Source organism: Cornus florida, unplaced genomic scaffold (genome assembly GCF_030987335.1).
Source record: "Cornus florida cultivar Cherokee Brave unplaced genomic scaffold, ASM3098733v1 CherokeeBrave_3.0.0_Hap2_Chr09, whole genome shotgun sequence".
NCBI classification, from domain to species: Eukaryota; Viridiplantae; Streptophyta; class Magnoliopsida; order Cornales; family Cornaceae; genus Cornus; species Cornus florida.
Genome location: NW_026775579.1, coordinates 49,912,809 through 49,939,567, shown reverse-complemented (window position 1 = coordinate 49,939,567; position 26,759 = coordinate 49,912,809). Strand labels below are relative to the sequence as shown.

Genomic DNA, 26,759 nt, shown 5'->3' with positions numbered 1-26,759 from the left:
TTCTGTGGAGTTCAGCGCATCATGCACAAATTTATATGTATACACTCTTGGAATTGATCTATCATCAACCAATTTAACAAGAAAATCCCTTGTACAATGTGTTTACTCTATTTATTCTATAGGATCATCACCACTGATTTAAATTTTATCTGTTTGGCTTCTCTTCAACCTATAAAATATGAAATCATATAAGCCAGATGTTGTTAGTGGTTTGCACCTGCACTGACTTGAATTGCTATATTTATGCAATAAAAAAAAAGAGTTAGTAAAAGAATTCGGAATTAAATCCACGGCTTTGGTTTTTACCGGCAGAGGCAAAGCTATCAACTTGTAGGCTTTTTTCACATAACATTCTTAAAATGATGATGGAGAATACCACATTCTTCCAAACTATCTAACTTTCCCATGTAACTATGAAACTTGCGGTTCATAACAGGTTTCACCTTCATCACTTGCCTATATCTATTCTTAATACCATCTTTAATTCTCCTACGCAGTTTATCATCCAGCAAATTGGCCTCTTCCGCAGAGTTTAACTCATAACATAAAAACTTGTATGTATATTTTTTCAGAATTGATCCACCATCAACCAACTCAAGAAGAAAATCCCTCGCCTCTATGATCCTTCCTCCTTCACACAGGGCATGGATGACTGGGGTATAAGAACATATACTGGGTATCTCGTGATTCATTTTTTCTATCCTCCGCAACATTTCAACAGCTTTATCTATCTCATTAACAGCGCTATAATATCTAATGAAATAATTATAAGTAACTCGATTTGGGAGAACCCTTTTTGGTCATATCATCAAAAAGTTGTAAAGCCCTTCCAATTCTGTTAGTTTTGCAACAACCATCAATCAAACAGTTATAAGTTACACCATCAGGAACAAAACCCTTGAAGAGCATAATTTGAAAAACGTGATTTGTTTCCCACAAACTCCTCCTAATGGCCTTCCTGCACCCACTTTGCACACTACGCTTACAATAAGAACTAATCAATATTATGTAGGTGAATGTATCAGGCGGGTATGTAAAATGCAATTCCATTTGCCCCAACAAAAACTTAGTTTTTCCAAAGTTTCCAACTATACAAAGAGCGTAAATAACCGTATTATAAGCATAGACATCTGGTTTGCAATGAAATTGCTTCATCATGTAAAATGTAGCCAATGCTTCATTAACCAACCCCTCTTCTCCTAGAACTTTAATCAAAGATGTAACGGTCGAGGTAGCCACAAACCCACCACTCTCTCTCCTTGCCATTTCGTTCAAAAATTCCCTTTGGGCCTTCAAGCTATTCCCTCTGGCCAACACACAAGCCATCTCTCTATAAATCCTCTCATTACGTATGAACCCAAATTGGGTCTTAACCCAATAGTAGAACTCCATTGCTTTGTCGAATCCTAACTCAACTTTTTGGGGTCTCTGTAAGCAGTAGGACCAAGAACAAGCACACCTTTTCGAGCTTTATTAGATTTTTCCCGCAGACTTCCTATTTGAGAGGTGCTCAGTACCGAAAACCTTTTTGACGAGCAATGGATCTTATGGATTGTAAGAAGAATCCGGGTGTGGATCTCAGAACCTCATAAATAGCTTTAACAGTTCATGGTTGATGGGAAGTGATAGTGGTGGTTGAAGAAGCAAGCTGAGCATCAAAAGGTCTGTTTTGGATTATAACGACCACTACTTGGTTTACGAGGGAAGTGAGAGGTTTTGATGAAATCATCGCTTGAGCTTGTGAAGTGAACCCCAGAGCAAATCAATGTGGCAAATGCTCAAGTGCAGAACCTATGAAAGGCATCAAATTGAACTTAATTTAACTATTTAGGTGAACTCTCCCTACTCTGATTTTGATATATATACCATTTCAATACACCTACTAGGTTTGTCAACTAATTGAAATTTGCTTTGAATCCAATCAAGTAACTTGATATAAATTGAATATTTTTTTCCCTAGTTAATATAAATTGAATATTTAGTTTAATAATACATTAAACTAACAAATTCATGATAAATTATGATCATATCGATTTCACAATAATACAATACAATTATAATATGCTTATGAATTATTAAATATAACATATAATATGCTTATGAATTATTTTTCATTCTATGGGTGTGAATTTGATGAATAATTAATCATTAAGCTTTATAATTTTTCTTTGCATACACAGTGGATACATTATCTTCCTACAATCATACAAAGCTAACAATCATATTCATATACAACATTTTATGTGGCCGATCCAAACTATTTTAATTTGTAAATCAAGGAAGTGAATATACAACCATTCTCACCATGCCCCATTTACTCATTCATTATACTTTAAGGCTACTACACTTACACAAATAAATTACATGTACTCTCTCTTTTCCTCATAACATTCACCCTTTCACACCCAACATCTTTTCTTTTCTCTCTACCTTCTCCACTCAACTCCACCTTTATTTATAGAGTTTTCAATATATTCCTTGTTGAACAATAGTTCTCACAACCAGGGTGCTAAGGAGTTACCAAAAAAATTCCAACTATAAAATAGTAGTATCCAAATAAGAAATCATTCCCCCACAAGTTTAGACCTTTTGCAAAGTCCCAAATGGAAAAGAAACCGATTCCCGCACATATCAAGTAAGTGATGTTTGGCTTACACAAAGTGGTTATTTCCAAGCGAATGGATAGATTGCGGGTGTGCCAGGAATTGATGTCATTCTAAAAAGGAGCTCCAAACAATATTCCAGTTAGATATTGTTGGGATTAGGCGAATGCAAGACGGACTGGAATGACCACCTTCAAAAGTTCTTTTTGCCTTGAAAAAAGTCTTTGGGAGACTTATATAGCTAATGGAAAGAAGAACTAATTTGAAAGTGCAAGTGTAACGACCTGAACTCCGAGTTCCGAATCGCTATCCGGTCCTTACAAGAACCTGAGGTCATCTAAGGCATTAAAGTCCTATCCAATGTCAGTACATAAAATATACGTCCTCCTAAGACTTATAGTACATTATATCTCTAACATCACAGAAGACTCACAAATGCAGGTGGATAAGATTACGTCGGCCGCCACTTCCTTCCCGAGACCTGAAAATAGTAATATAAGGGGTAAGCACAACCGCTTAGTAGGAGGTGCCTAAGACACACCTCTTAATGACCCCGTAAATCCACACATGATAAACGCCGAATATTGCATATTCAAGCGCCCTTAATTGCATTATTTAAGTCCATTGTTTGCTTATATTATGTAGATTACTTTCATTTGCATGTTTTTGTATATTTTCAGGTCCATTGGCCAAAAAGAAGCAAGAAGGATGCTTTGTGGAGTTTTGGCCATTAAAAGGCACAAGGCTAAATTTCTGGCAGCAGTAGATCCTGAACTTTGTTCGCCATTTTGACCTTAAAAACTTGAGAACTGGACTTCCATCATAACATGACATATTTAGAGCTCTGAATCCTCTTTCCAAATCTTTAAGTGGTTTGTTATTCGGAGTTCGGAGCAGAGAGTTATGATCTTCTTATCATAGGTGCTCAGAACTGCCTGGCAGCAATGAAGTTCTGCCTTGTTCTTCAATTTCGACCAACCAGACTTGAGAATTGGATCTCCACCAAAACATAAAGTTTTTAGAACTCTGAATTAGCATTCCAAATCTTCAAACGGTTCATCATTCAGAGTTTGGACCGCAAAGTTATGGCCATTTTACCAAAGTAGGTCCGGGCGGAGTAAGGCAAGAATGGAGCATTCTGCTCCAATTTCGAGTGCTCGAGCCCTTATTGCGAGTGCTCGAAATTGGGGCAGAATTGCATCCGGAAATGGCCCATTTTCAGCCACTTGCATCTTGGGTTCCTCAATTCTAATTTTCCTCTTTAATGGTTGGTTGGAGATGTTGGTTGGTGGGGGTTTCTAGAACCTTATCTATACAAGAGAAGAGAAGGGAGGCGACAGAGGGATTATCAAGCTTCATTCTACAAGATTAGAGGAGAGAGAAGAGAGCAAAGAGGAGGAGTTCTTGAAGCTTCAAGGAGGAAGCTCGAAAATGGAGGGGAAAGCCTTGCTTCTTCCTTCATCTAGGGCCACCATGGGTAACTAAACCTCCTCTAGGGAGGTGATGAAGCTCCATTTTGTAAGCTTTGTTTTGATTTATATTTGGGGGTTAATATATGTATGTAATCCTTCCATGAACTAGAGCTCTTCATTTGATGTAATGAATTTCAATATCTATACATAATCATCTTGAGTTAAATATCTTGTCTTAGATGGTTTTTCTCCTATGATTATATTGCTACATTTTCATAGTGACAATGGAATAGAGTTTATGGAAGTGTTGTTAATGGCATGATATTTAGGAGATTTGATAATCTATTACTTAGGATCTTCCTTTGATAGATTATTCTTGGATTCTATGTCATGTGCTTCTACTATGTGATTAAGGGCTTGATAACTCTATGCTTAGTGAGTATGTCTAAGGTTACAACCTAGTTTAGGTAACCAAAACATGCAATGCTTTGATAGGTTATTCTTACCTATTGATTTCATAAATTTCTTGAAGGGAATGTAATAATTTGTGTTGTTGCATCCCATGGTTATACATATATGTTATTCCCCTAAGTAAATCATATCCTAGCATGCTTATTGATGGTTGTGGAGTCTCTTCCCTAGTCTCTTCTCTATTGTTCTATCTCATCTAATTCTTGCAAGTCACTATTGTTTTATGCACATTTGAATTCCTAGTTTAGTGACCATCAAACAAACCCTTATTACCCCTTATCATTCTAAGAACAATTCTAGACACTTAGGTTGCCATAGACTAGCGCAGTCCCAGTGGTTCGACTTACCCGACCAATAGCCCTATTTTACAATGATTCGTGCTATTGTGAAGGTTGATGTTAATTGACCAACCGATCAATTTTTGGCGCCGTTGCCGGGGATTGCAAACGGTTTAGCAACCAAAGTTTAGGGTTAAATTTAGTTTGATTGTGCATATTGTGTTTTGTGCATATTTTTCGTGTGTTTTAACCATCTTTGTGTTGTAAGTGAGATCCTAGGGACTCGAAGCTCGCCGTGGGAATGTTAGCAAATTGTGAGTCTAGAGGACCCCAGGTAAGTCTCGTGACTTCTAGTTTCGAATTGTGGATATTGTGCATGTGTTAAGCTTAGAAGTAGTTAAATTGCAAGCCCTTGTCGAGGCTATTTCAATTGTGTATTTTCAATTCCAAGCATCAGTCCTTGTCGTGGCCATTTTAATTTTTGTCTAGATAATTGAGGAGAAATGGAATATCATTGTATGTGGAGTTGATGATAAAGAATTGTTGTGTTGATTATGTTGTGTGTTGTTGATGTTTAACTCTTAAATGGAGAATAATTATCTCCCAACTCAATTCTACACACCACATGCGTTTTGTGCTTTTTGCTCTAGTAATACACATCATACAAGAGATTGTCTTCCAACGAGACAATTCTCAGATTTTTATCTAGAGCAACCAAATGCAAATTTCTCTGAACCAGGTAGTGATCCATACTTCAATGGTTATAACTCGGGTTCAGGAGATCATCAAAACTTCTTGTGGCATGACATAGGAAATTCAGCCCCACAATCTCTTGGGCAACATTTTCACTCCAATTTTCAACCCAATGATCATTATTTCCAGCCCACTTCTTCTCCTTTTCTACCGTCTCCATTGGATGAGTTAATAGCTGCCAACGAACAAATGATAGAGTTTATGCATACGCAAATAATGGAGTCCAACAAGCAAATGTTGGATGACATTGTTAGCATGCAATCCACCGCCTATTCTCATTCCCAATCTAGAGTTGATTTAGATGACCAAATAGCCCAAATTCAACAAATGGTTGATGTTCTTTATCAGGAAAAGGAAGAAGAATTTCCAATTGAACTTGTAGTCAATCCAAAAGAGAATTCTATGAATGATGAGTTTACTTCTAGTAATTTTCATCACGAGAATGTTCAAGTGGTTACCGCATGTGAAAATGAAGAAATAGTGGGTAAAGATCAAATTGTCGCCACACAAAAAATTGAAGAATTTGTGGTTCAAAATGAGGAAATTAATGATGATGAGATTGTATCCTATAAAAATCCAGCACAGCCCCTACATAATCCCTTGCTTGATGCACCTCCTTTAATGAAGGATCCTCTAAAAACATGCTTAGCTCATTTTAATTATGAGGATTTTGATGTTGCCAATTCTGTTTGCGAGGTCAATTCTTTGCTTGATATTCCTCCTATTCATTCTCCTCCTTTGTCAACATCAAATGTATCTCTTTCTTGGGAGCTTGCACCTCCTCTCATTCCTTCACTTGAGTTATCTCAAGCTATTGAGCCTGAGCAGCCGGATAAGTGTGAGGAGGATGTTGAAAGTCTGAAGGATAACTTGTCGAGCATTCCCGTGCTCAATATGACACTTCATCAGTCTTTTCTTGGTGCACCCTCACCTAATCCATCTTCCCATGATCCAAATAAGCCCCATAATCCAAAGTTCTTCATTGGGGATGAAGAGTGGGTTGAGGTCTTTCCGTTACCTCTTTTCCACTTTTGTCTTCAAGTTCTTCCTCCTTCGCTTTTAAAAGAATTATCCTATTTGGGGAAACATGACTCTCTAGAGAGACATGGTATAGGGTGATAAGGACTAACCTGATCTCGGTGCGTCTAGCTATCGACGTTAACTTTAGCACTCATGGGAAGCAATTCTTTTAATTTCCAAGTTTCCCTCCTTTCAATTGCCTGAGCCTTGAAATTTTCTGGGAAATGGTTTCGAAAAGCCAAAAATTTGATTTTCCTGGAATGCTCTTCAGTTGTGTTCCACAATTTTAGACCGGCTTCTTAGACCTTCTCAACTCTTGTTTTCATTCCCGGAAGTTTCCGGCTCTATCAGGCAATTTTCTCGGACTTTCGACATGGCACTCACATGCATAACCTCTCATCTTCAATGCATTGTTGAAATGTTCTTAATCTCATCCATGCATTGAAGAGATGTTCCAAAGTTTGAAAATTTTCTCAAAATCATCCATGCATTGTGTGAGGTTGCAAAAGTTGGGAAATCTTCTTGAAATCATCCATGCACTCACTGAAAAAAAAATTGCACAATTTGAAAATTTTTCTAAATTTTCCATGCATTGCATGAAGTTGCCAAGTTTTTGATTTACATCCATGCATTGGTTTGGAATAATGCATGCAAGGTCTGAAAATCCATCTATGTATTGCTTGGCATCAGGTGCAGCAGTTGCAAAAAATTTTCCATCTAGTTTGCATAATGTTGCTCACATTGCAAATTCCATCTCCATGTTGCCTAATGAGCTCACTGCCTTCATTTAGAGCACTCTAGCTCCCATTTGGAGTGCTCTAAATGTGAACCATCAATCCCAAGCTCACTGCCTTCATTTAGAGCACTCTAACTTCCCATTTAGATTGCTCCAAATTTTTAGCCCAACATCTCGCAGCTACTGCCATGATTTCGAGCACTCGAAGACTGGATTTCGAGTGCTCGAAGCTGAAACCCAAAGCTGCTGAGTGCTCGCAACTACCACTCCTCGGCACACCATGAACCTACTCACCTCCAAACCTCTAACACCCCTCTCAGCATCCCACAATGCACCCCCAACCATCTTCACCCCACACACCAACCTCCAACCCAGCAACCATCTTCCCTTCCCACTCTCGGTCACATTCAAAACCAACCAACCTCACCCCTCAACCTTACAACCTCAAGCTCACAAACCCAACTCACTCAATCTCGAGCCCACGCAGCCAGCCCATGCATGCCTCCATGCATACCCACCCTCAAGAACACGACCACCATGCAGCTTCACTCCCTCACTCACTGCATGTCCTTCGAGCACTCGAAGAACCCATTTCGAGTGCTCAAAATTCTTACCACCATCAATCCGAGGCCTCCAACAACCATCTCAAGCCTTCCTCTCTCTCCTGTAACATCAACCTCATGCATGCCCAAAACCATCTCTCTCTCTCGCCAATTTCCACAACCCACCTGTAGCAGCCAACCATGCAACCCAACTCATCCCACCGAGCCTCAACCACGCAATCACACCTCAACTCCCATGCATGCCCCTACCAATCAACCTCCCACTCATCCCCAAACCATGCATGAACTCTCCCCATGCATACCTCTCGACATCATCCTCAACCCATCTCTTCCTCCATTCTCACCTCACACACACCATTCCCATAAACCACCACCCTCTCACCATCTCCCACCCCACAACCTCATCTCCATGCAACCCACTCCCATGCATGCCCCTTCTCTCACCACCCTGCAAGCATACCCCAACCTCACCACCCACACCAAACCACCTCACCCCCCCCCCCCAAATAACCAACCATCCCCTCATGCATGCATTGCATGTCACCCACCACCCACCCAGCCGAGCACCAACTCTCCCCATGCATTGCTCAACCTCACACCTCAACCAACCCCATGCGAGCTCACTTCTAGTGCTCGCTGCAGCAACTCTCTCTCTCGGCTTCTTTCTCTCTCACTAACCAATTCACCATCCTTACTTCCTCTACCACCCCTCGCTGCACCAAGCAACCCCACCATCCCAACCCTCTCCAACACCCCAAACCCATCTCGGCTTCAACCTCCAAAACCCACCACCCATCCAACCTTCTTGCATTCTCTTAAATAAATAAATAAATAAAATTATTATAGATTTCTATCTTTTATTACAATTCCTGTTAGTCCTATTTTTTGTCTGTTCTCGTTCTCCTTACGAGACCAATGTTTTTACCTGTATATTTTAGTTGTGTTTTGATAGGTCTTCATATCCAAGTTTGGGGGACGCCGTTGCGCACTCACATGGCTGAACATCTACGTCGTCATCACTCGACTTGGTATTATTGTTCTTTAACCCTTTCTGTTCTTATTTTCATTTACTTGTCTTCTCACATTGAGGACAATGTGACATTCAAGTTTGGGGGTGCATTTATGCATTTTTTGTTTCATAATTTTTGCTAAGCAATGATAGTATAACTTGACACTAGTTGGAGATGAAGCATATGTTTAATACCTTGTGTATAGAAGCAATTGACATTTTTGAAAATAAAGAAAAAATGTGATTTTAAAGCGATCATGTGGTTTCAAATTAGTCTGTATAAATGTCTCAATTAGATTCTTGCTGGACTTTACACTCTTATAAGCTTCACAATGCACAAATGCACATTGGAAACTTAACTGTGAGGCATGCAACTTGATTGACCTTGATCTTGGCCTAGTTAATCTGATTTGATGAACTTAATGGATGAATATCTTTGGCATGATTCTTAAAAAAAAAAATAATAAAATAAAAAAAAAAATTGAGAAAGATAGAAAATAATGACCAGTTGAAGTTCGTAACCTTTCCAACTCGAGCTATTAAGCCCTATGGAGTGTCTCTACACTTAGCACCCTAAAGCCGTCTGGTTTGGGAGTTGTTGGCCTAACGCTTACTATATGGGTTGGTTAGAAAGCTTAAAGGACTTAAACATTGCACGGTCATTAAAAAAAAAACTTGTAATAAGCATGGTTTGCTGGAGTTCGTAACCTTTCCAACTTGAGCTATTAAGCCCTTTGGAGTGTCTCTACACTTAACAACCTAAAGCCATCTGGTTTGGGAGCTGTTGGCCTAACGCTTGCTACATAGGTTGGTTAGAAAGCTTAAGGGACGTCAGCATTGCACAACCATTCTATGTTTCGCTTCTGAGTTACAATAAATTGTCAGCAGGCAACAAAAGTTGTCTTGTAAATAAAATCATGCCTTAGGGACTTCATTTAAAGGGGAATTCAATGATTTGAAAACTTGTGCCTTAGAATTGGAAAAGAAAGTAAAAGCCGCATATTGAGAATCCAATTCACTTTCACTGAAGTAGAGTTGATTTCCATTTAAGAGATGACAATTGAGTTATTTATATGGACGATGATGTTGATGCATGCATGTTGAAATGGTTTTTGTCAATTTTTGTATCAATGCTTCATATATGCATGGTAGTTTTCCGAATGACCCCGTCTCCAGCTCTTTGTCTGTTTCAAGTTGTATTTGAGCTATGTATATATTTATTTTTGCCATGGTTGATATTTTTGCTTTAGCATTCCCATGTTTTTCATTCCATTAACTATTTTTATTCTAGTTTTGCTAAGGGACTAGCAAAATGTAAGTTTGGGGGTGTGATAAGCGCCGAATATTGCATACTCAAGCGCCCTTAATTGCATTATTTAAGTCCATTGTTTGCTTATATTATGTAAATTACTTTCATTTGCATGTTTTTGTATATTTTCAGGTCCATTGGCCAAAAAGAAGCAAGAAGGATGCTTTGTGGAGTTTTGGCCATTAAAAGGCACAAGGCTAAATTTCTGGCAGCAGTAGATCCTGAACTTTGTTCGCCATTTTGACCTTGAAAACTTGAGAAATGGACTTCCATAATAACATGACATATTTAGAGCTCTGAATCAGCTTTCCAAATCTTCAAGTGGTTCATCATTCGGAGTTCGGAGCAGAGAGTTATGATCTTCTTATCATAGGTGCTAAGAACTGCCTGGCAGCAATGAAGTTCTGCCTTTTTCTTCAATTTCGACCAAACAAACTTGAGAATTAGATCTCCACCAAAACATAAAGTTTTTAGAGCTCTGAATTAGCTTTCCAAATCTTTAAACGGTTCATCATTCGAAGTTTGGAGCGCAAAGTTATGGCTATTTTACCAAAGTAGGTCCGGGCGGAGCAAGGCAAGAATGGAGCATTCTGCTCCAATTTCGAGTGCTCGAGCCCTTATTGCGAGTGCTCGAAATTGGGGCAGAATTGCATCCAGAAATGGCCCATTTTCAGCCACTTGCATCTTGGGTTCCTCAATTCTAATTTTCCTCTTTAATGGTTGGTTGGAGATGTTGGTTGGTGGGGGTTTCTAGAGCCTTATCTATACAAGAGAAGAGAAGGGAGGCGACAGAGGGACTATCAAGCTTCATTCTACAAGATTAGAGGAGAGAGAAGAGAGCAAAGAGGAGGAGTTCTTGAAGCTTCAAGGAGGAAGGTCGAAAATAGAGGGGAAAACCTTGCTTCTTCCTTCATCTAGGGCCACCATGGGTAACTAAACCTCCTCTAGGGAGATGATGAAGCTTCATTTTGTAAGCTTTGCTTTGTTTTGATTTATATTTGGGGCTTAATATATGTATGTAATCCTTCCATGAACTAGAGCTCTTCATTTGATGTAATGAATTTCAATATCTATACATAATCATCTTGAGTTAAATATCTTGTCTTAGATGGTTTTTCTCCTATGATTATATTGCTACATTTTCATAGTGACAATGGAATGGAGTTTATGGAAGTGTTGTTAATGGCATGATATTTAGGAGATTTGATAATCTATTGCTTAGGATCTTCCTTTGATAGATTATTCTTGGATTCTATGTCATGTGTTTCTACTATGTGATTAAGGGCTTGATAACTCTATGCTTAGTGAGTATGTCTAAGGTTACAACCTAGTTTAGGTAACCAAAACATGTAATGCTTTGATAGGTTATTCTTACCTACTGATTTCATAAATTTCTTGAAGGGAATGTAATAATTTGTGTTGTTGCATCCCATGGTTATACATATATGTTATTCCCCTAAGTAAATCATATCCTAGCATGCTTATTGATGGTTGTGGAGTCTCTTCCCTAGTCTCTTCTCTATTGTTCTATCTCATCTAATTCTTGCAAGTCACTATTGTTTTATGCACATTTGAATTCCTAGTTTAATGACCATCAAACAAACCCTTATTACCCCTTATCGTTCTAAGAACAATTCTAGACACTTTGGTTGCCATAGACTAGCGCAGTCCCAGTGGTTCGACTTACCCGACCAATAGCCCTATTTTACAATGATTCGTGCTATTGCGAAGGTTGATGTTAATTGACCAACCGATCAACACAAAGCATAGAGTAAAGATATACGGGATTATGCCATTTAGGGGAAACACAATAACAATAACAACAATAATATACAGGCTATTCCAACCATATATGCACAACGTATGCCAATGGAGTGCAATGATATGCCACTGTCTCTCCTTATTCCGAAACATTTTTGTTTCACCATTCCAAACCGTTAATGCAACCCGACCTATAGCAACTCTAAGGAGTCACGAGAGAATGATTGGCTATCTATCCCCGACCATATGGCATCTCCAATGCGTCATTTTAGGCCTAAGTAGCTAAACCATGCTATGTTCTTTGTATAGTTCCTTTCAGATTACATTAACGCCACGGACCACTAGGCAGCTCCTAGGCGCCCGGATTTTCGCAAACCACTTTTCAAAAAATGATTTTTCATTTCTTTTTAAAACAAATTTTCCCTTTCTTTCCCAATGGTAATGAATGAATGCTTCATGCCATACTAATCAAATAAATTTCCATAATCGCATTCAACCACAAAAATATAACATGCTTATAAGAAAAACTCATAAGAAAATGTATCATGTCTTGACATAATAAAATTTCAGCTTTTTAAACATACAAAACAAGCAATAAATTTGATTTAGCATACTTCCTCACATTTGGACAACCAACACATAGAAATTTACTTTGTAAGCAAAATATAGAAAAATTTGTGCCTACAACATAAAGCCAAAAGAATCTCAACACAATTAGAGCATGCTACATAACAATTTTGAGAGAATAACTCACAAAGCTCAAAGAAGTGAGTATTAGAACACCCCTACCTCAATTAGAAGAGCAAATCCACTAAAACCTCCAAAATTCAAAATCAGAAGATGGCCCAAATGCAACTTGGCTCCGACCAATGCGAAGCCCTCGTCGTGCTCATCGACTTTGCCTTCAGTGGTATAGCCAAAATCCCAATGGAAAAACTTAGATCTAAACTTGAATTTGTGGAGAAAAAGAAAAAGAAAAAGAAAACAGAGAGTGTAATGACCCGGATTTTTCGGATAAATTTTTTTCCGTTGTCTTTTCCCTATTTTGTCTTTTTCCCTATTTTGTCTTTTTCTTGTTTGTCACTCTGTTTACGTAACCACACTTTTTGTGTTTGGAGTTGGTTTCTGACTTCGCGTATCTTCATTCTCAATGATTTCTATGAGATACGTATCTTTACTTTCGTGAGAAAGTACTCTGGTTGCTCCCGGTGTCCATAGGGGCATAAATGCAAAGTTCTTTGAAAACTTTTTCTTTTCTTAGGGTGTTTTTCATAAATATCTTTTGAAAATATTTTATTTCAGGGGTATCTAAGAAAATATCTTTTGGAAGATATTTTTATTCTGGGGCAATTTCGCAGTTTTCACTTTTTGGAGCGACTATTGGGCAATTAATTAAAGTTATTGCTCAATGCCTTGTTTTGAGCCTGGATTCTCGTATGGGATTCATTTTCACATTTCGTCGAGTCGTGGACTCTTAGAATTTCCTCCTGGACGATGTTTTCCAGTTTCAGAGTTTCTGGCCCCAATTTGCACCAAACTTGGTTTGGGCATAACTCTCTGCTCGGGACTCAATTTTTGACGCTGTTTCTTCCGTTATTCATATTTTCTCATTTGGAATCTTTTTCATTCACGGAGCTTTACCGTTTGAGCGCGTCTGCTTGAATTTCACTTTTCCGGACCCGGTAGGGCCCGTTCGGGGCACTTTTTGAGTTTTTCTATAAATAGGAGGTCTTAGAAAGAAAAATTAGATTTTTTTCTCTCTCTCCTCTCTCATGGCCGGTCCAAGCTCCATTCATGGCTGCCATCTTCTCTCTCCTCTTTTGGACTTCTTCCCTTCATTAAAAAGTGGTGATACCTTTGTGTTTATTGTTCCCCTCGGCGAGGCCTTCGATTCTAACCGATTGAAATCTCGTTTTGGCCATTTCTTGAGTTCGGGTTTGAAGTCAAGTTGTGTTTTTGATGGGGCTTCCTTAGGATTCATGTTCGTGGTGTTGTCCCCGACAAAACTTAGGAGTTTCGTCGGATTCGGAGCTGATTTATTTTGGTGGGGATTTGAGATTTCATTTCAAATGGAGGCAGGGAATGTTTTAGGATTTGATATGTATTGTATTGTGTGTTTTCCATGTTTATACAACCTACATGCATGCCTTGTATCAAATCTATGAAATTTGAAATATTTAATTCTTTGTATAAGATTTAATTTTCATGATGATGAGAAACTTGGTTTTGAATTGTGGCATGGTAAAAACTCTTATTTTAATATGTTGGTTAACATATATTAAATTAGAATTAATTAAATAAGAATTGCTCTTTTTAATTAATATTTATCTTTTGTGAAAGATTTAAGTTCATGGCCATACTTTGAATGGAATTGAGTTGTATTATGCTTCTAAATTAAGTTTTGGCATGTGTGTTAACATACTTTAATTTGAGAGCATTCGGTTGAGTTTGGAAATTTAGAGACTTTAATTAAGGGTATTAATTAAAATCTATTTTGGTGGTTTCATGGCCTAATTAAGCTTGTGTGTGAACATATGTAATGACCATGATATGTCTATTAACATATATTATATTGGGGCCAATTAGAAATGATTTGAAATCTAGAGAGTTTAATTATTTTGATGTAATTAAATTCTATGTTGTGTATCCATGGATCTAATCATGTTTTAGAAGTTGTTTCTATTTTAAGAGCATGGATTTATACTTGTGATGTATTCACTAGATTGTGTTATATGCATTGAAGAGCATTGTTGTTAAGTTTATATTCATGAGAGTATGTTTCTAATATGAATATATTGTTGGCTTGTGATTTCGTAGCATTATGGATATGAAATGCTTATTATGCACAATTGAGAGTTATATTGCTAACTTGGTACTATGTAGTAGTAATATGTATAAGTTATGAACTTATTTGGCTTATTTTGGAATCTTGGAACATCGTTGAGTTGAGATGGCTAGGGTTTGGCTCTAGTACGGGGACGTGAGTCCTCTAAGTCATTGAGATAGTGCGCACTTAGGGTGGTCTTCCCTGCGGGTTAATGCCCGAAATAACCATTGAGGTTTCGGCAGAATTCCGAATGTGATGTCCAAGTCTTCCACTGTTTGTTTTCGCATTCAATTCCAAGTTGACAATCATGCTTACCTTGTTAACTTGTGGTTTTGGCTATTGGCGATTTTGATGTTGTTAAGTACATCCATACTAAATTGATATATTTAGTTGATTTTACACTTTTAGATTTCTAGTTGATAACCTAGAGAATCTATGTCTTGATGTGTGGTATTAGATATTCTAATTATGCTAAATTGTTATATTTAGTTGATGTTGCATTTTAGACTTCAAGTTGACAGCCTTGAGAATCTATATGTTGTTGCTTTGTGTAAGCATGCTCCTATGTTGTTGCTTTGTGTAAGCATGAACCTATGTTGCTGAAATTGCATGAATGATGTGATTGATGCTTGAAATGATCTTAGGTAGCTAGGATGCTCCTTGAGTCTCACCTTTGACATAGACGTTAGGTGGAATGAACCACAATGATTAAATCATGCAACTTGTAAAACATAGGTCGATGTATGCTCATTTCTTACGAGTAGCTTTATGTTACTCACCCCTACGATACTGGGGCATATTTCAGGTACAAGAATCAAAGTTGAGGTCTTCATTATGCTTGGATGGTTTGTGGAATTGGAGACTTCCATTTTTGTGAAGGTTGGCTTGGAATGCCAATTGTAGCCTTATATGTCAACATGTGTACATTTGATTCCTTATATGTAATGTGTACATGAGTACACTCTTTACAATGTATTTGGCATGTATGAGATGAGGCCGGAGGCCAATGACAAGTAATTTGTATCCTATGTAATTTTTGACTTCATGGAGTATTATGAAAGTATTGAAGAATATTGAGTTTTTGCTTCACCATATTTGCATTGGGTGTGGGAATTCCATTTTGATTCTTCCATTAGTATTTATTAATCATGTATGAAGTATGGCCAAAGGCCAAACGGCATTTTGAAACCATCTCATGATTTTAAATTCCAAGTTTGCGTTTCAAACTTCGTTTTTTGCATTTTGGCCGTTGGGGGGTCATATTTTGTATCGGCCATATTTTTGGGCCATGGACCATTGTAGCATGTCTTACTAGGTAAGTTACGTTTGCGTGCATGGTCGTTTCCGGGCAAAGATTCTTCTTTGATGAAATGAGCCTCCTACGGACTCATTTTTCACTTTTGTTACATATTCTGACCTAAGGGTATTTTGGAAATTTTCTTTGGGAAATAAATTCCGTTCTTCACATGGTCACTTAGAAAATGTGATTTTAGGGGGGGTTTCTTTTTTGTGATTTTCCAGAAAATGCCATCTTGGCATCGGAAATCGCATCCGAAATTCAGCTCTCAGTTTTTAAATTTAGCAGCTTTTTGGACCCTCTGGACCAGTTTTCTTGGGAGGGAATTTTGGGTATTTCACATTGCGTATTTTTCGATTTTCCTTGCGATTCAAGTAGAAAACTCGATTTTGAGGGGGGTTTCTTTTTTAAGTTTTTCCAGAAAATGTCATCTAAGGCCTCAAATTTCCATTTTTCCGGAAAACCCCTACTGCCAGGTTTTTGGGTCGCACCCTTACTGCCCCTTCACATCTAAACGGTTACGAGGGGTTTCGTAACTGGTTAGATGAGTGTGGGCAGCGTTTTTTTTACTGTTTTTGGCTTCCTAACCGGTTAGAGGTTCATGGGTTGCCTCTTTTGGAACGTTTTGCCCCTTCTTCTTCCGTTAGCCATATATTCTTCATCCGGACTCCGAATCAAGCGATTTTTGAGTCTAAGTTCATTGATTTTTCGTTGTCTTTCCAATGGTGTGCTCGGTGGCACCCACTTTTAAGCTGGAAATGATGATTTTGCCCCTAGGTGCATTCTTGTCCGTTTTTGAAATGTTGTTTCCGCATTTGATTCCTTTGGGTCATGTGACCTCGTTGAGGGTCACAATGATGTCTTAGAGTCATGTTGTATCTCTAGAGACCGTTGTTTGTCTTTTGCTTCCGCATTTCGGATCTGTTATCAGATCATCTTTCGGTTCATCATTGACGCACCGGGTTGAAAAACTTGAGTCGTCACAGAGAGTGAGAGAACTAACGTGGAGAATGAGAGAATAAGGATCAGTTAATGATCCTAAAGTCATTTGTAATGACTTAAAGTAATGGTGGGTCCCCAGCTATATAAATATTTCACTAACATATATTTATACACACACACACACACACACACACACACACACAATAAAACACCTTACAACCACATATAAACATATATCCACATAATTGTACATCAACTAATAATGAATGAAATGTAACAAACCCAAAACAATCCCCATGCTCAATAACTCTGGGATGGACCTCCTGCTCAAAAAAATAAAAATAAAAAATGTCGAAATGGCAACCAATGCATTTCTAAATATCATAAACTCAAAGAAATACCCCAACCAACCCTCGCAAAACACCTGGCACACCCTAGGGTGTCCAGCACGTAAAACGAGACAAGAATTAAAATAATCTAGAAAATAAAATAAAAAACCAGAAGATGAAAAATAAGAAAAATCGGAAACATTATAGCACGACTTGTAATTGAAAGAACTATGAATTATTTACTGGAAAGTAAAAAAAGAAAGTGATGAACTTGTATTAAATATAGTTGAAATACATTACTGGAATGTAAAGATACATGAAATAACAAAGTGCTGTATTGATTTGTTGTGTGCGTTGAGCAGGATCTGCTCATTATGCCTAAGTGCTTTATTTATAGAGTTTTTTTTTTGCAGCAGTTGAATGTGGTAATTCTAGTAGCGGTTAAACCTTCCATCTAGCCCATCCTTGTACTGCCAACTGTCCCATAACTTGGCAATTATCTCGTTTTGTATCAATTTGTAATGTTTCTCATTTTTTCTATTTTTTGATTTTTCAAGATTTTTTTATTTGTACGTCTCGTTTTACGTGTCACTCATCAGTTTGTGTGCTATGAAGGTTCCGAGAGTGGTTAAGGACATTTATTTGAGTTTAGGACTCTTAGAAATGTATTTCGGGCCATTTTATCCTTTTTCGGGATTTTGGGCCCGGAGGTCATGTGTAGGCCCCACGCCCGAATTTCTTGTGCTCGGGATTACTTTTGGAATTATTACACTCCATTATTTATATTTGATGCATTTTTATGTGATTGGGTGCTTATGTGTACAATTATATCATGTTTTGTAGTTATTTTGTAAAAAATGGACTTTTAAAGATATTTTGGGTCAAAGTGGGGTCCACTTTGACCAACCATGTGACTTAGGTGGGGGAGGACCTCATTTTCTACATTTTCCTTCCACTTTGACCAACCATGTGACTTAGGCGGGAGAGACCGGCTAGAAAAAGTCAGAACATACTATTTTGGTATGAAAACAAAATCAAGAGACCGAATTTCATTCCTTCTAATTGCTTTCATAGCCAATTTCCTCTTATTTAATGGATGCACTAGAATTAAAATGAATAATGAGAGCAAAGTTAAAGGAGGTAGACTATAATTAATATGGATTGAGATAGTAAAAAAAGATACGATAGCGTTTTAAGTTAACTAAAGTTATGGTCTTAAAAAGAGCAAAATGGTAAAATAAGAGTTGTTTCCTAAATAGTTGGAATAAGGTTTTGTTAAGTTGAATATTGATAAGTATTTATTTTGTCATATTGATGTCACTGTGTAATACCATTAGCCTGTGTAGTTAAACTCGAGGCTATTTTACTTGTCAGCCAACTGTCGGAATTTGAGCAATTTCCCTAAATTTACCTTGAATACTGTAGTCAGGCAATATACCATGAAGTTGCTAAGCATCAAAACCATGAAACAGTCAAAATGTACTAATATTAAATAAATTATTGTACATTTTTAATCTCACCTTAGGTAAAGATCTCTAAGTCTGCTAATTACAAGTTACCTGCTCTCGAGGAACTTCAAAGTACTTCTCTTACAAAGTTTTGGCTTTGGCTTTATATATATATATATATATATATGGAGTAGATATTGGGTGAGCCGGGCATACTTATTATATCCGGCTCACCCAATATCTTCTCATACATATGGGTGAGAGGGCATTTCTTTTAACTCGCTTTTTACTTAACTTTTGCATATTGTGAATAAGACTCTTGGAAGGAAAGGAAGAAAAATCAATATTTCAACCAGTGTCGACCAATTGCAGTTGTACTATTCTAAATCATATTATCTTCTCCCCAATTGTTTCAGCAACTAAATGGATTTCAAGACCGGCACAAATGCACTTTTATCATAAGCTGTCTTTTACAATCTAACATTCAAGATTGATTTTTATTTTTATTTTTCTGGTTGTTGAATGAATTTCCAATTCCTCTATATATGTTGTTCACTGCTGTGTTGTTATTCCATTTCTAACATTTTATGTTTGTTCTTTGCGGTTTAGGCGGAAACATCAGTTCTAAATCTGCCTCTAGAAAGGATGGATTACTTCGTACCTAGGTGATATGGGGGACAAACACAGGATGCTTGATTTGTGAAAATGTAAATAAATTATTTCCAGCACTGTCATATGGTGGTCTGTAATTTTCCTCGGAAGAGTGATTTAATATGCACTTAGATGCCAAGTTCTTGCCAAGGAACATAACTTGTGTGTTTTATATTGCTTTTGGCCTTTTCCTTGTGTAATATATATCTCATGCTTGTAGTCAAATGACAAAAGTGTTGTCAGGTAATGCTGTTGTAACTATATTAATTGTGCATAAGTTCAGCAACTACTTTTAACAGAGTAGTAGCTATTGCAATATTATTTTTGAGAGCATTGATCAAAGACAGATCGAGGTTAAAAAGATGTGCATGAAGGAGGGAAACTATAAGCCATAAAAGGGGTACTAGAAAGAATTGCTCTCATACAACTATTTCTTCCTTAAACTCCAAATGAACTAGTTGAGCATGTTTTACAACATATTGTGAAATTTATTTCCTTTCCATCTCTACAAGTGTGACGAGATTTATACTACAAGAAAAATGCCTTTTAACAAGGGGCGAAAACGATTTCTACGATGGGTATGGCCCGTTGTGGTATTCCCTATTGTTGTTGACTAAGGGTGTTCTATGATGAATCCAACCCATTGTAGAAAGTAGGCTTTCTATGACGGTTGAACCCGTTGTAGAAAAAACACTTTCTACCACGGGTCACACCTGTTGTAGAAAGAGTGTTTTCTACTAGGGGTCTGGCCCCTTGTAAAAAGCAATTTAAAAAAAAAATAAAAAATTAATGGTTGCCATACATTGCCCCCGACACAAAAATTAGTACAATTAAACACAGCCATAAATCCACCCAAAGGTATATATATCCACACCAAGCCTTATACAAACAATATAATAAAAATGAAAATTTACATCCAGATCCCACTAATCATTAACAAATAGATCCCAAACTTATTTTATATTCATTAAAGATTACATAGTTCCTTTCATTGTTACCATCTGTACAAGGAATATAAAATTTTCAATACCAACACAACCAAGGCATTTCCTACCACGCTCAGGTTGCAAAAACTTTCCCTCCAAAGCATTCAAGGCAAGACTCTAAGCAACCAAACAGAATTGAAAACAAAGAAGAAAATTTTAGCCGAAACTCTCACTAAAGAACTCAAGAAAGAAAAATTATATTAAAAATAAATAAATCAAGGCATACATAGATCTATGAATTAATATGCATGAAATAAGTGAAGTAATTGATGTATCAAGATTTGTAAGCATTATCACAAACTTAAGTTTTCATTTTGGAAAATAAGATTTTATTAGAAACAAAATTAAATGGTTCTGCTCTTTTTTCTTTTTAAAGAGTTTTGTGAACATTGCATAGTTTTTGAATGAAAAAAAAAACAAAAAAACAAAAAAAAAAAAAAAAAAAAAAAAAAAAAAAAAAACCCCTATAGGTGTTTTATCATATGATGCTCGAGAGGATTAAGTTGTGATTAAGGAAACTCTGGTTTCTGATTTTAGAACCAATCTTGTAGACACAGTGAAGGTAAAGCTTTTACGAAATTGATAGTGATGTTCATAAAGGTTTTGACGACAAGCAATTCACACATTGCTCACAACAATTTAGCTATCATTGTCTCTTACCATTTATGCTCACTGTTTATAGACAACTATAGATTTTGACATATGGATATGACCTCGAATTCTAAATAGAATAAAATTAAAGAACATCTTTAGAAAATTAAAGAACATATTAGTTGGATAACTATTTTCATAACTAAAATAGATATGGAAATGAACCACAAGATGTAATGCAAATACAATGTAATTTCAATCACGAATTTGCTTCATATAAACATATTCTAAAACATGAAATAGTACTTACAATAAGGGCTATTTCATGAAAGCTCTTATATCTCAATGTGGAAGTCAAGGGAGAAAAAATCTAGAAATATGTAGTATTCATCAAAGTCAACTAGTCATATCAGAACACTAGAGCTTTGTATTTTTTCCAGAACTTTATGTGAGGTTTTTACTATTTTAAGTAGAGAGGAACATTAAATCTGTAAGTAATATATAGTATTCATCAAAGTCAACTAGTCATATCAGTACACTAGAGCTTTGTATTTTTCCAGAACTTCATGTGAGGTTTTTTTTATTTTAGGTAGAGGAGAACATTAAATCTGTATGTAAAAGCCTAACAGGCAATCTTAAGGGAAATTAGTCTAATGCTAGACAAAATCAATGTCAGTTCAAGCAAATTTGTTAAACTTTGAAGTTACAACTGTTGGAAAACGTGCAAGTTTTAAAAACTTTTCGAGGGATTTTAATTCATAAATTTTGATTCATCACATAGAGACAAATTTTATGCAAAAATAAAATATGATGTATCATTCAATTAACAGATTGAATAATTACATCAAAGGTCTGAGTAAACCTTTAAATCTTTCCTCTAAAATGAATGTTCTCACTTATTGTAGATCTCTTAGCAAGATGTCTTCTCCTTGGATCTCCATCTTCTTGGTAATTGTTTTGCCTTTAGGAATTACTCATAAGCCACCATGAATAATCTTGGAAAATTAGGCTTGTGGGACCCTCCATTAGATGAGAAAGCAAACCCTAAAATTTAGAAAGAGAAAAAATATATTCCTTTTCTTTTCTAAAAGTCACTACTAAAATATACATGAACCCATGTATATATAGGCAACATAAAAATCAGAAAAGGAAACCATAAGTCATTCTCCATCTCTAATTCACATATCTCAAATCTAATAGGATTCCAATATCAAGTTGGGCTATGAGTGAGAATCCTATTGGGCTTATTATTTTCTTGACTACAATGAATTAATAATTGGCCCGGTCCATGGACCCAATTAAATTAATTCATTAATTAATTTCTACCCCACTAAAAGAAATTAATTGAACTCCAATTAAATAATAAATAACCTCTAAGTCAATGTTGCACTTTGACTCATCTATGCATAATTAGTTATCGGATAAATAAAGTTATCAATCCGACTACTTAATTAATATATTTATTTTGGTATCTTTGATTATTTCTGACTCGATCACAATAAAACATTTGTTTGACAAAAATAATAATTTAAATAAATAAATATATAATAAATCATTTTGTCTAAAACCACACGAAGGTCTTCGAATTTACTTTGTGATCAACCATAATCAATACAAAATAAATACAAGTAGCAATGATGCAAATATTGAAAATATAACCCTCTAACTATTAATTACATAATTACCCAAAGTGCTAGTCCAAGGATTCCGAAGATTCCGCCGAACAAATCAAAGTAATTACTAATTAATAAAAGAGTCTATACTTCTCTCATGCTTAAGAGTCAAATGCCATGACGGTGATAGGGAGCAATTGCATACAACGGCTCTCGCAATATATCTCAACCTAACGCGGATCCAGTTCAAGTCTTAGTTAATAATGAGTCCATCCATAATTACCGATTATGAACAATTTAAGATTACTATTTATATTCATGTATAGATCGCAATCACATACATATATAAATATCTCTTATAATCAAATGGACACTATCAATTCTATAATGAATCGAAACATAATACATTGAATTCACCAATTGTATAAAGCATAAATATTTCTTAAACGTCAGGAATATATATCACTATAATCCAAATAGAAATTTACTGTGCCAGGGCATATAAATCCCAATAACAACATCAGGTGGTAATTACTGCATTGGTCCATGTCAATATATGAGTAGTCGGTATTGTTAAGCCAGTCAGCTTCTTGCTGACAGATTCTCCCGATCCAAAGTAGAGCATGTATGATTCTTTGCTGAAATTAAAATAGACAACCCATATCAGTAATTCTAAATTCTTCAAGATAGAAGGAGACGAATTGAATAGTATAGTTACCAGGACTTAATATCTTAATGCATTTTGTTATGGACTTCACATTAGTCACAGAATCTGGGCCTGCTGGTCATGAAAAGAACAGTGGGAAAGTACATAAGAAATTTATCACAATTAACAGGATGTAATAAAATTACACAAAAGATGAGTCTCTATACCTTGTGTATTCATGCCGTTCTCTGAAAAAACTTCTGTCACAGTGGATGAAAACTCAGATAAAACTTGATTAGCACCCAGAGTAGCATCTCCTGATTCGTTTTAGGATCTGTGAATAAACAGAATAATAATAATAGAAGTAAATTATTTAGATGGCATTAAAGGGGTGATAGAGATGCTTAGGATTATAGATAAGATACAATCAAAGGGAAAACAATTACCCAGAAAGGGAGTCTGGAGAACCCAAGGCTGGCTGGCAAGAATAATTAATTCCCTCACCATCAAGATCAAAATCAACCAACAATTCAGAGAGGCAAAAATCCATTCCAAGAGCATCTATATTAGTTTAATCAAAATCAAAGATGTCCAAGTCATTGTTGGATTGAGACATTGGAACCTTATCAATTATCGATTTTTCAGAGTTAACTGGCATGTCAGAACCATCAAAATCTAGCCTGCCTTTTACATGATTTCTTATGCCAAGCCTCTTCAAATTTGTCTTGACTGGTGAGGAAGATGAAATATAGTGATTCCTCTCAATGGAATAATAAGTTACTTGTTTGGCAGGGCTTACTCTAATTGTCTCTTAAGTGATTACAGTGCGGTTACTAGATGGGCTGCAACATTGTTACTTGGAGTAGCAGTGAGTGGAGAAACAGATTTGTCAGTTTGAGAGGAAGTTGCTCTGAAAGGTGTCATGGGACCAGACGAATTAGTTGGAGGGGATTGATTAGGCTGATTGAACAAACACTTCGCAACACTGGATCCTTGAACTGGTGATCCATTGGGCACATTATCATGGGGCAAAGATTAAACTGCAGAAAACTGCTGAGCATTTTCTTGATTACCGGCTGCATTTATTGGTTGCAGAAATGTATCAATACCTACAAGGAAAATGAATATTAATAACAATCTAACCCTCTCAATGTGAAAGTTCAGAGAAAAAAAACATATTTGGAGTTGCTATTACCATGCCTTTGGATGAAAGAAAAAAACATTTCTAATGCTTTGTCATATAAAACAGGACGTAAGACAGTAATATGGTTTCACAATAAAACTTAATTTCTAAGGTCAAAATACCTTGAATTTAAGCATGCCTTTCTACAGCAAAATTAATCCACTATGCCTTTCTACACATGCTTTCAAGATCAATCAAAGGCATCACTTAACCCACAAACTGACCTCAGGTTTCAAGATCAATAAATGGAAATGACAGCAAATAGAACATATTGTTTTTGCCCAAAATATGATTTTCTTATACGATTTATCAATTCAAAACATGTTAGAAACATGGGTATGATGCAAAAATAAGAAATTGCAGCTCCATCAATAGCTCTATAATTATGGAAATAGAAAATCATAATTGAGACAACTTTCAGCCTAGTATTTTTTCCACTGAAATTATTAGCTTCAAAATAAAGGATAACAAGGCCATGACTTAAGAATCAAATTTCAAAATAAGGATAACCCACCCTTTTACACACACTTGTTAATAATTTATAGATAATTTCCCCTGTTCTTCAAAAAGCCAATAAAAAAAAATGTTCCAATGGTGTTATATAGTACTGTCTATTACCAGCGTTAGTCAAGAATATGGGACATTCCTAACCTTTGGTTATTAAAAAATTGTGGCTTATTTCATTCCTTAGGTCATGATGTGAGATGAAGTTGATTCAGAAAATAAGATTGGTTACCAAAATCAATTCAAATCAAAATTCCCAAGGTCTATGGGCTTTAGAGATATATCATCATCATTTTCATCCTGTTACCCATATAACGTTGGAGGTTAATTCAGAACCCTAACTACGATGCTCAAACAATTGCTTCAAATAAACATGCATCAAAAATATGTGTGCATATATAAAGAGATAGATAAAGAATACTCGAACTTTATCCGTGAACCAAAAAGGGTACCCGCAGCAACGGAAGCGGATGTAGTGGAAGTTGTGAGTGAAGCCAAAAAACAAATTCCTGGGCAATTCTCCTCTGAGAAACGACATCTTAGAAGTCAAAAATCAGATTACAGACAGTTCAGAATGTCTAGGGTAGAAGGTTGGGGCTTGTTGGTTTATAAGATTGAGAGGGAGAAAATTTTCATCCCTGGTTAAGAAATACAGTCAATTTTTTTCTTAAGGGGGGGGGGGGGGGAATAGGTTTCTATGATGGGCTATATCCATTGTACAAAACCTTTTCTACAACGGATCATGGGCTATATCCATTGTACAAAACCTTTTCTACAACGGATCACTGGCCCATTATAGATAGTACCGTTTAAAAGGGACCATGCGAGCCTATTGTTGAAAACTACCCTTCTACAAGGGCTTACACGGGCCTGTTGTAGAAAATACTTTCTACAAGAGCTATGCATGCCCCTTGTAGAAAGTGTGTTGTTAAAAGACTATTTTCTTGTCCGGGAGGTAGGTTAAGTAATCTCTGTCTTTCTTTCTATATATATATCTTATATAGTATATACCTTGTTTGTGTTATCTCCCATAGTTCTTTCATAATTTTGGTGGTGTTAATAGTATTTTGTGTTATAGAGGCTTAATTAGTTGTTTCATTTTTCTTTTATGTTACTTACTGGGTTCGTCCATGCTTTTGAGATTTTATAGAATACAACTAGCAGAGCTAAACCATGATGATAAGAATAAAATAATAATAAATAACCTAGAGGTGCAAAAAAGGAGCAGAAAAGTCCTGCAATAATGAACCAATTCAGAGTCCAGGGCGTTTGATCATAGATCTTCCAACACGCATCGTTGTCAATATTCAAGTAAGACACTCTGTGAAGAGGATTCTTACCTGCAAGTGCATTTCCAATGCTTGGTGCAGTTTAATTTCGGACCCTTAATTTGCCAAGGTGGACATTTCGCTGCAAGAGCCCTGTCTTCTGCTTCGGAGCAGCTAGTGTTTTTTTTGGGCAAAAAACACACGCACATCACTTTCACACTTACTTTGTCAATTTAAAGGCTCGAATATTCATCATTTACTTTGAGAGGTAGTAAACAAGGAACTTAGTGGTATCTGCAATGAGCCTTAGAACACAGTGTTGAAGGCAAAGAATTTACGGCATGGGATGAAGATGATGAGAATAGGGAGTATAAGTTTTCAACGAAAAGGGCGGGAAGGAGCTTTCGTCTTAGAGGTGTTTACAAAATGATTGGAAACAGACTACTCAAAAGAGACGACCTCATTGGATTCAGATTTATTGATGGTGTCTTGCACTTTTTTTTTTTTTTTTTTTCCTTACTTGATACTCATACACACATGCCTCCACTAAGGCTCGAAC

The 26,759-nt window shown here is 36.4% G+C and overlaps 1 long non-coding RNA gene and 1 pseudogene across 2 annotated transcripts; both read right to left on the bottom strand.

Moving 5' to 3' along the window:
- Window positions 1-341: 341 nt before the first annotated feature.
- On the bottom strand, window positions 342-1,606 carry LOC132272593 (pentatricopeptide repeat-containing protein At1g77405-like; annotated as a pseudogene).
- Window positions 1,607-22,957: 21,351 nt separating this feature from the next.
- On the bottom strand, window positions 22,958-25,573 carry LOC132273284 (uncharacterized). 2 transcript variants are annotated; one of them, XR_009470070.1, is made up of 5 exons: window positions 25,385-25,573; window positions 23,692-24,354; window positions 23,473-23,579; window positions 23,318-23,380; window positions 22,958-23,237 (listed from the first exon to the last, which is right to left on the bottom strand). It is a non-coding gene; the product is annotated as an uncharacterized LOC132273284 (long non-coding RNA). The 2 variants fall into 2 exon arrangements; XR_009470069.1 differs by having other exon boundaries at window positions 23,318-23,377.
- Between the last annotated feature and the right edge of the window lie 1,186 nt (window positions 25,574-26,759).